Source organism: Pituophis catenifer, unplaced genomic scaffold (assembly GCF_029215685.1).
Source record: "Pituophis catenifer annectens isolate HBS135680 unplaced genomic scaffold, rPitCat1.0.hap2 SCAF_2, whole genome shotgun sequence".
NCBI lineage: Eukaryota > Metazoa > Chordata > Lepidosauria > Squamata > Colubridae > Pituophis > Pituophis catenifer.
In genome coordinates, this window is record NW_027256882.1 from 76,908,603 (window position 1) to 76,917,937 (window position 9,335).

Here is a 9,335-nt window from a genome sequence, read left to right on the forward strand (position 1 = left end):
CAAAATTTTGTTTAATTCTTTTTAAAATTTTAATTTTGTATGTGATGTTTTTATTCTTGGCTGTTCACTGCCATGAGTCCTTAGGGAGAAGGGTGGTATAAAAATCTAATAAAATAAAATAAAATTAATAAAATAATGTCTGGAGCAATTCATAAACAGTCAGAATGAACCATTCTGAGTTATGTTTTATATTTGTAATTCACTTTGTTAAAAGGAATAGAACTGATGGTTCTAAATAGAAGAGGATAAAAAAGGAAGTATGATTAACAAAGAACTGAGATTAAAATTCTTGATGATTTAGACCCGTGATGGCAAACCTATGGCACACGTGCCACAGGTGGCACGCAGAGCCATATTAGTGGGCATGCCAGCTCTGCTCTGGGGTGCATGCACGCGTCGGCCAGCTGATTTTTGGGCCTTCTGGGCCCACCAGAAGTAGGGAAACAGGCTGTTTCCTGCCTCTGGAGGCCATGGGGGGGTGGGGAAGGCCCGTTTTTCTTTCTTACCTGGCTCCAGATCCTCTCTATGCATCTGGGAAGGGCGAAAACAATCTTTCCCACTCCCTTGGAGGCCCTACGGAGGCTGAAAGGGCCCATTTCCCGACTCCCAGTGGGACAGGAAGTAACATTTTTTCCTGTCCCCAGCCTCCAGAGACTCCTGGAGAGGCTCCTAGAGAGGTTCTGGAGGCTGGGGACAGCAAAAAATGTCACTTCCTGTCCCACCGAGAGTTGGGAAATGGGCCCTTTCAGCCTCCGTAGGGCCTCCAAAGGAATGGGAAATGCTGTTTTCACCCTTCCCAGATGCATAGAGAGGATCTGGAACCAGGTAAGAAAGAAAAATGGGCCTACCAGGCCAACATGTGCCAGGAGCGGGGGTGGGTGTGGTTGCGTGCGCATGCGCGTGGGCACGTGCGCGCGCGACCCTCCTCCACCCCCCCTCTCCTCTCCTGGCACGCGATGGCAAAAAGGTTAGCCATCACTGATTTAGACTCTGCAAGAGTTAATTTTTTTTCTGCAACCTCCTACATGTACGTTTACTTAAATAATGTTAAATCTGTTAATGATTGTATGGCCAATAGAGCCAAACCTAGTGTTTAGAAAAATCAAAATAACAAATGAAAAAGTAGTGCAAGGAATATAGTGCTGGATATTGAAAGTAAGTAAAATAATCTGTTAAAGTGATGCCCATAATCTTAACACCAAGATTGTTTTTGAGAAAAAAGAAAACAGTTATTGCAAACAAATTCTATCATTGGATATATCCTATTACTCAGTCTTACTAAAGATAGAAGCATTATAATATAATATCTGCAGAATAGTACTGTAGATGGATAGCAAACTATAATTTTCCAATGCAAATCTTTTTATATACTAATACTATGATTCTAAATATAATACTTTACAGGAGAAGAGGAAGTTATAGAATCGGTATTGGGATGAAATTATATGTCTTCATGAAGTAACAATATTCCTGTGCTTTTTTCATAATACTATATTTATTATTAATAATATGTATGGTGAAATCTTGATTTAATGGACTACTGGGGAAGTTGATTACTTCCAACTGTCCATTAAGATACATCATTGCAGAGAATTACCTCATATTTATGGTGACATCATTTATCACCACTTATGTCTTAAAATTAGCCTAAATTTAACAACATGAGCTATTTAGATTGCGTGAGACGTATTCATTACATTGGTGAGATGTCCACCAGAAATATGCTCCAGAGTTTCAAAGTCTATTAAATGTTAGCCTGTCAAATCAAGGTTTTGCTGTGTTGCTTCCCATAAATATATAGTCAAATCAATTTAAAACAAAAATTAAATACATGTAAAACAGTAGCTATTAAAAAGATATTAAAGCTGTGAAACACTGTTGAAACAGTTAATTAGAATACTTTAGAATACTTTATTGGCCAAATGGGATTGGACGCAACAAAGAATTTGTCTCCGGTGCATAATCAACAAGGTAATATACTGTATTTTTCACTCCATAAGATGCACTTTTTTTCCTCTCAAAAGTGGGTGGAAATGTCTGTGCATGTTATGGAGCGAATATGGGCGACAGGCAGCAGCGGCGAACGGTGGCAGTGATCCCTGCTGCCTGGAACAGCTGATTGGCGGTATTCCGGAAGGCCGATCTAACCGCCGAGCAGCTGCTCGGAGGCGAAGACTCCAGCATTGCCTGACAGAGGAGGCAGGCTGTTTGCTGTTTGCTGCAAGGACACTATCCAGATGAATACCGAATGGATGCTGGGAGGCAGAGGCAGATTTTTTTTTCTTGTTTTCCTCCTCTAAACCTAGGTGCATCTTATGAAGTGAAAAATACAGTATACATACAAACAACAAGGTAATATAAGATACCAATAGGATAAGGTAGTAGAAAAGATGAGAAGGATAATGGTAATACAGCCATACTACATGGATAAATATTCTTAGACATGAGACAATACTGTGGAAATTAGACATTCAACAGAGTGATGGCATGAGGGAAAGAACTGTCTTTGTATCTAATTATTCTGGCATGCTATGTCCTATAGCAGCGTCCTAAGGAGATGAGTTGAAACAGTTTATGTCCAAGATGTGAGAGGCCTATAGATATTTTCTCAGCCCTCTTTTGAATCATGCAATATTCAGCTCTTCAGTGGAAGGCAGACTGGTTATAATTTTTTTTCCTAACTATTCATTGAAAGAATTAGTTGTGCCGAAACAGTGGACAATATTCTGCTACAATATAAAAGTCTATATGTATTGTAATTCCTTTCTAAAATGTTGACAGTAGCACACAGTTTCTGAAGGAGTGTTTCATACTGAGAAGAAATACAAGAAAAAAAAACTCCCTGCTTGCCTGAGAGGTGGATTTCCGTGAATGGGAATGCCTTAAAAACAGATCTCTTCTGTTGGCCTTAATGATCACATTTAACACAAGATATGTTATTTCTTAATTGGACAGACCTTAAACTATTTAAAGCGTTGAAAGTTGAGACCAGCATCTTGAACATAGCTAGAAAAACTATTTGTCCCCCTCCCCCCCAAAAAAAGAGGAAATAATGGTAGTTCTCAAATTATAGCTATAATTGAGCATGGCAGTCACGATTGTAAGTCATGATGGTCATAAAGTGGGTTACCAAGTGACCAGGCTCAATTTTACAATCCTTTCCATGGTGGTCATTAAGTGAACAACTTAGCAACAACAAACAATACATTGCTATGGGCCAGTTTTTTGTTGGAAACCGAAAGTAAACCATCATAAATCATGGTCATGTGACTGTGGGCACTGCAAACCCTAATTGAAGGAGTTATAAATTGAGGACTATTGGAATAATGCAACAATACAATTCTTTGTATTCTTGAGCAGCTTTTCTATATTTTTAAAGTCTCCTAAAACCTCTGAAGATTCTTTATGGTTAGTCTCATGTCTAGTGTGGTGTAGCTAGTATTATGCTCTAAATACATTTAAATGATACACATTTAAATAATGAAAGCAAAGTTAATTTTCTAGGTCAGAATGACTCAGGAAGTATCATACTGTGAAGTATCATAGTTGGGCATATCCTTCTTACTGCTGCTAGAACATTGAGCAATAAGTTGGATCTTTCAGCTCAAAACTGGCTCTTAGGTGGTCATGATTCCTTCTAGAGTATGTCAAATCCTCCTCTAAAAGACAAGTCTTTTACTGACTTAAAGAACTTAAACAGCAACAGCCTTTCTGGATTCATTTTTGTCATGTTCACTTTTATCCAGAATGTTGACTCCAAACAGTGTTAAAGATTCTGTTTCTTGAAATTAGCAAAAGCAATAGCACTTAGATTTAAATACCACTTCATAGTGCCTTTACAGCCCTCTCTAAGTTGTTTACAGAATCAGCATATTGCCTCCAACAATCTGGGTCCTCATTTTACCCACCTCGGATTGGTGGAAGACTGAGTCAACCTTGGGCCGGTGAGATCTGAACTGCTGAATTGCAGCTAGCAGTCAGCTGAAGTAGCCTGCAGTACTGCACTCTAACCACTGCGCCACCTCAACTCTTCTGAAATTAGGTGCAGATACCATTATTCCTGAACTTAATCTGCACATTAGAAGCAATGCTGTCCCAAATAGATTATCTTACTGAGCATTTCCATTCATCCTTTAAGTAACAGAATAAAATTATCAACTAGCAGCCCTGGAGATGAATCATCTTCTGGAAGACCCAACACACAGAACAACCAGATGCACTATCTTGACCATAAAGCCCTATTTTTAAGGGGTTTTAGACAGTAACAATGATTCACAACAGGGAATTTCTCTTCACTTTTAAAGGGGTGAAGAGAAACAAGACAGCTTTATCCCCCTATAGATATTTCCTAGCTGGTATTGACCATAAAACTCAAGTACAGTAGTCTCAGATCGTGACAAAAAGCTCGGTTGACTTGGATCCTGCCAATTAGTATCTTTCAGACATGATCTTCTTAGGAAATGACAATCAGTATAAGGGGAAGAAAAATTTCCATTTCAGCCATGCTTCTAAGATTACAGATCATTTTGGTGACAACCTTGAGGAAAGAGACAAGAACTGTTATACAAATAAAGAGGGATGAAATATTCCTTAAGTTGTGTAAACAAGATAGTGTTTGGAAAAATCAGGCAAGCTTCTCCCTGAGTTTCTTATCTGTGAGAGCAGTTAGAGGTACATGTTGCCTAGATAAACGTAATTGATCTGATTAGCCAGCAGCTAATGATCCAAAGGCATATGGCTTCATTATCTCTGCAGGAGAATTAGGAACATAACCTGAAACAACATGCCACATCTCTTGTGTAAAAACAATCTGAAAAAAATTAACCAATTGTTGACATGAACATCTTCCTAATAAGTATTGCTTATAATTTAAAATACAGTTTAAGCAATTGTCTGTTTCCTCTGTTAAGGAAAAGAGATGTTTTTAATAATGAAAAAGAAAACTTCCTAAGAATTTCATTAATATACAAGTGTAACATTTTTCACATTTTATAAGCATAAAGGCCTTCTCTGTACTCTGGAAAATTAAGTGGGAATTGGATTGGTATACAGTTCAGTATTCCATACAAAGTAAGAAACTGACTAAATTATGAATGGCATGGTTATCTTTGTTAAGAATGCATGCAGCTCACCCTCGCCAAAAATTAATGAGTGGGTTCCTCATCAACATAAGAGAAGTAAAAACTATCATGTAACTCCTGAATACCCTAACTACTTTGCATTATCGAATGCAACCTTCTTCAACTAGAAATATTACCAATCTCTAATTAATTTGTTTATAATTCATATGTAAAGCCATCTAGAATATTCCAGAATATATTTTGAAATTTTAATAATGTCCAGTATAACATTTTGGTCTGTACTTAGTCTTTTTTTAAGAATGTAGAACTCAAACTTGAAAGTTACAAGTAGACCTTATTTAGCAACTACTAGTATTATGACAGTGATAAAAAAGTAACTTTAAGACTAGTCTTCACATTTACAAACTTTTCAGTTTGTAAAGTAGATTTACTTAGCAATCTATTTGCTTAACAATCTAGTCCCAATTTGGTCACTAAATGAGGACTACCTACACAAAATAGAGCATATGAAATGCTATTTAACTGTAGCAGCCTTTCAGTACCAAATATTGTCTTGTTATATTTTGGAATAAACACTGTTGTGGTAAAAACACTGCTAGGTTTATTATTTAGGTCTCCCACCTAGCAGTGAGAGCTTGCTAGGTGTTAGAAAAGAAAAAAGCCCAGAACCGAGTATATGAGTATATGAGATTCTACTGAGCTGGAGCTACAAAAAAAAACCTTGGCTACGTAGGGAAAACCTGGCTAGAAGAAAAACACACATAGACCCTACGAAGAAATATATATATATATATTAGATGCATTAGAACAGTAATGCACATATAAACCTACAAATAAAAGAACAAAATAAATATTTGACCTTTACAGGGAGGAGTCATAAAATAAGGGTGTGGCTAACTGAAGAGGCCTTATAAGGCCGAAATAGATCTATCTTTGTCTCCCTTAAATCTCACAGCAGACAACACAAAATGTCTGATAAAGCCTGGAAAGTGGTGATTTGAGATGTCACCCAACTATAGCAATACAAACTTCTACGTGGGATTTACGTAGGAAAAACCCTGGCTAGAACAGTAATGCACATATAAACCTACGAATAAAAGAAATATAATTATTATTATTATTATTATTATTATTATTATTATTATTATTATTATTATTATTATTATTATTATTTTATTTCTATACCGCCCGAAGGACTCAGGGCGGTGTACAGCCTAATTAAAAACAGAATAAACATCAATTTAAAATAATTTAAAAATATTAAATAAATTTGGCTTAATTTAAAACCCCAAAAATTTAAAACATCCAATTTAAAATTATATTGCTAACCCAGCCTGGCGGAACAATAGGGTCTTGAGTGCGCAGCGAAATACCCGGAGGTCAGAAATCTTACGAATTTCCGGGGGCAGTTCATTCCACAGGGCTGGGGCTCCCACAGAGAAGGCCCTCCCCCTGGGTGTCGCCAGCCGACATGACTTGGCCGATGGCACCCTGAGGAGACCCTCTCTGTGGGAGCGAACTGGCCTGTGGGAGGCTATTGGTGGCAGAAGACGGTCTCGAAGGTACCCGGGTCCTATGCCATGGAGCGCTTTAAAGGTGGTAACCAACACCTTGAATCGCACCCGGAAGACCACTGGGAGCCAGTGCAGCTCGCGCAGGAAGGGTGTCACATGGGCGCAACGGGTTGCACCCATAACCACCCGCGCGGCCGCATTCTGGACCAGTTGGAGCCTCCGAGTGCTCTTCAAGGGGAGCCCCATGTAGAGAGCATTACAGTAGTCCAACCGGGAGGTAACAAGGGCATGAGTGACTGTGCGCAGGGCGTCCCGATCCAGAAAGGGCTGCAACTGGCGAATCAGGCGGACCTGATAAAAGGCCCCCCTGGCCTCGGCCGTCATATGTTCTTCTAAAGACAGCCGTGCGTCCAGGAGGACACCCAGATTGCGAGCCCTCTCTGTGGGGGGCAAAGATTCACCCCCAATAGTCAGTGATGGCACCTGCTGACTATATCGGGACTCCGGCAGCCACAACCACTCGGTCTTGGAAGGGTTGAGTCTGAGCCTGTTCCTCCCCATCCAGACCCGCACGGCCTCCAGGCAGCGAGACATCACATCAAGGGCATCGTTGGGGTGGTCTGGGGTGGAGATGTACAGCTGAGTGTCATCAGCGTACAGGTGACACTTCACCCCAAAACCACGGATGATCTCACCCAGCGGCTTCACATAAATGTTGAACAGGAGGGGCGAGAGGACCGACCCTTGCGGCACTCCCCATGCGAGATGCCTCGAGGTCGACCTCTGTCCCCCTGCCAACACAAACTGCAAGCAGTCGGAGAGGAAGGAGGAGAACCACCGCAGAACGGTGCCCCCTATTCCCAACCCCCTCAACCGCCGCAGCATGATACCATGGTCGATAGTATCAAAAGCCGCTGAGAGGTCTAATAGGACTAGGACAGAGGAACAACCCCTGTCCCGAGCCCTCCAGAGATCATCCACCAACGCGACCAATGCCGTTTCTGTGCTGTGCCCCTGCCTGAAGCCCGACTGGCACGGGTCCAGATAGATAGCTTCATCCAGGTGTCGGGGGAGCTGTCGTGCCACCACGCTCTCAACAACCTTTGCCACAAAACGAAGGTTGGAGACCGGACGATAGTTGGCTAATTCAGCCGGGTCCAGGGAAGGCTTCTTGAGGAGGGGCCTCACTACCGCCTCTTTCAAGGCGGCAGGAAAGGCACCCTCGCTCAAAGAAGCAGTTATAATCCCCTGGAGCCAGCCTCGTGTAACCTCCCGGGAGGCCAGTACCAACCAGGAGGGACACGGGTCCAATAAACACGTGGCGGCACTAATCTTACCCAGAACCCTGTCCACATCCTCGGGAGCCACAGGATCAAACTCCTCCCAGATAACATTCTCAAGACCTGCCCTCATCTCCTCCTGTGGACTCATCCAATTGGAGTCCAAGCCTTCCCGAATCCGAGCGACTTTATCGTGCAGGAATTGCACAAAATCCTCAGCACGACCCTGCAAGGGATCTTCCCGCACTCCCCCCCGAAGAAGGGAGTGGGTCACCCTAAACAGGGCGGCTGGGCGGTTCTCTGCAGATGCGATAAGAGCGGAAAAATGATTAGATTTTGCCGCTTTTATCGCCACTAGGTAGGTCTTGATATAAGACCTCACCTGTGTCCGGTCGGAATCGGATTGACTAGTCCTCCAAATGCTCTCTAGGCGTCTTTTCCGACGCTTCATCTCTCTCAGCTCCTCAGAGAACCAAGGAGCCAATTGAGATCGGCATCGGGTCAGAGGCCGCAAAGGCACGACGCGGTCCAAAGCTCCAGCGGCCGCCCTTTCCCAGGCGGCCACCAGCTCTTCAGTCGAGTCGTGTGTCAGAGTCTCAGGAAACGGCCCAAGCTCCGTCAGGAACCTTTCGGGGTCCATCAGGCGCCTGGGACGGAACCATCTGGTCGGTTCCGTCTCCCTGCGGTGGGGGAAAGCGGTAGGAAAGTCCAGGTGGAGGAGCGAATGATCTGTCCATGACAAGGGTTTGATGTCTAGATCCCCTCTACCAAGATCATTCAACCACTGACCAGAGATAAAAATCAAGTCCAGAGTGTGTCCCCCTATGTGAGTGGGGCCTTGAACTACCTGGGTCAGGTCCATGGCCGTCATGGAAGCCATGAACTCCCGAGCCACCTCTGACGCCTCACCCGCAGATGGAAGGTTGAAATCCCCCATGACAATAAGTCTGGGGGTATCAACCGCCACCCCCGGCAATGACGTCGAGTAGCTCGGGCAGGGTCGCTGCCACGTGGCAGGGAGCCAGGTACGTGGCCAGCAAACCCATCTGCACCCCACGGCCCCACTTCACACAAAGGGACTCACATCCAGCTATCTGAGGAACAGTGGTCTCCCTCGGACAAAGACTTTCCCTAATAATCACCGCCACTCCCCCACCCCTCCCCTGGGCCCTTGGCTGATGAAATGCACGGAAACCTGGCGGGCACATTTCTTCTCCCCTACTGTAAGTTCCTTGTTCTGCAGGAAAATGAAAGTATATAAAAAATACTATTCTTTTTCCTTTTATTATTCACTATAACATTATTCACTATGTTTCTGTATGCCTTTCTATCCTTGTAAACCAGCCTTCTCACTGTTTCCATATTCATACACTGCTTCATATATTGCTTTTATCCTTTAAAATGCTCACTTCTCTTAGACTAAAGTATCTTCAACTCGGTTCAATCATGATTTCTTCTGA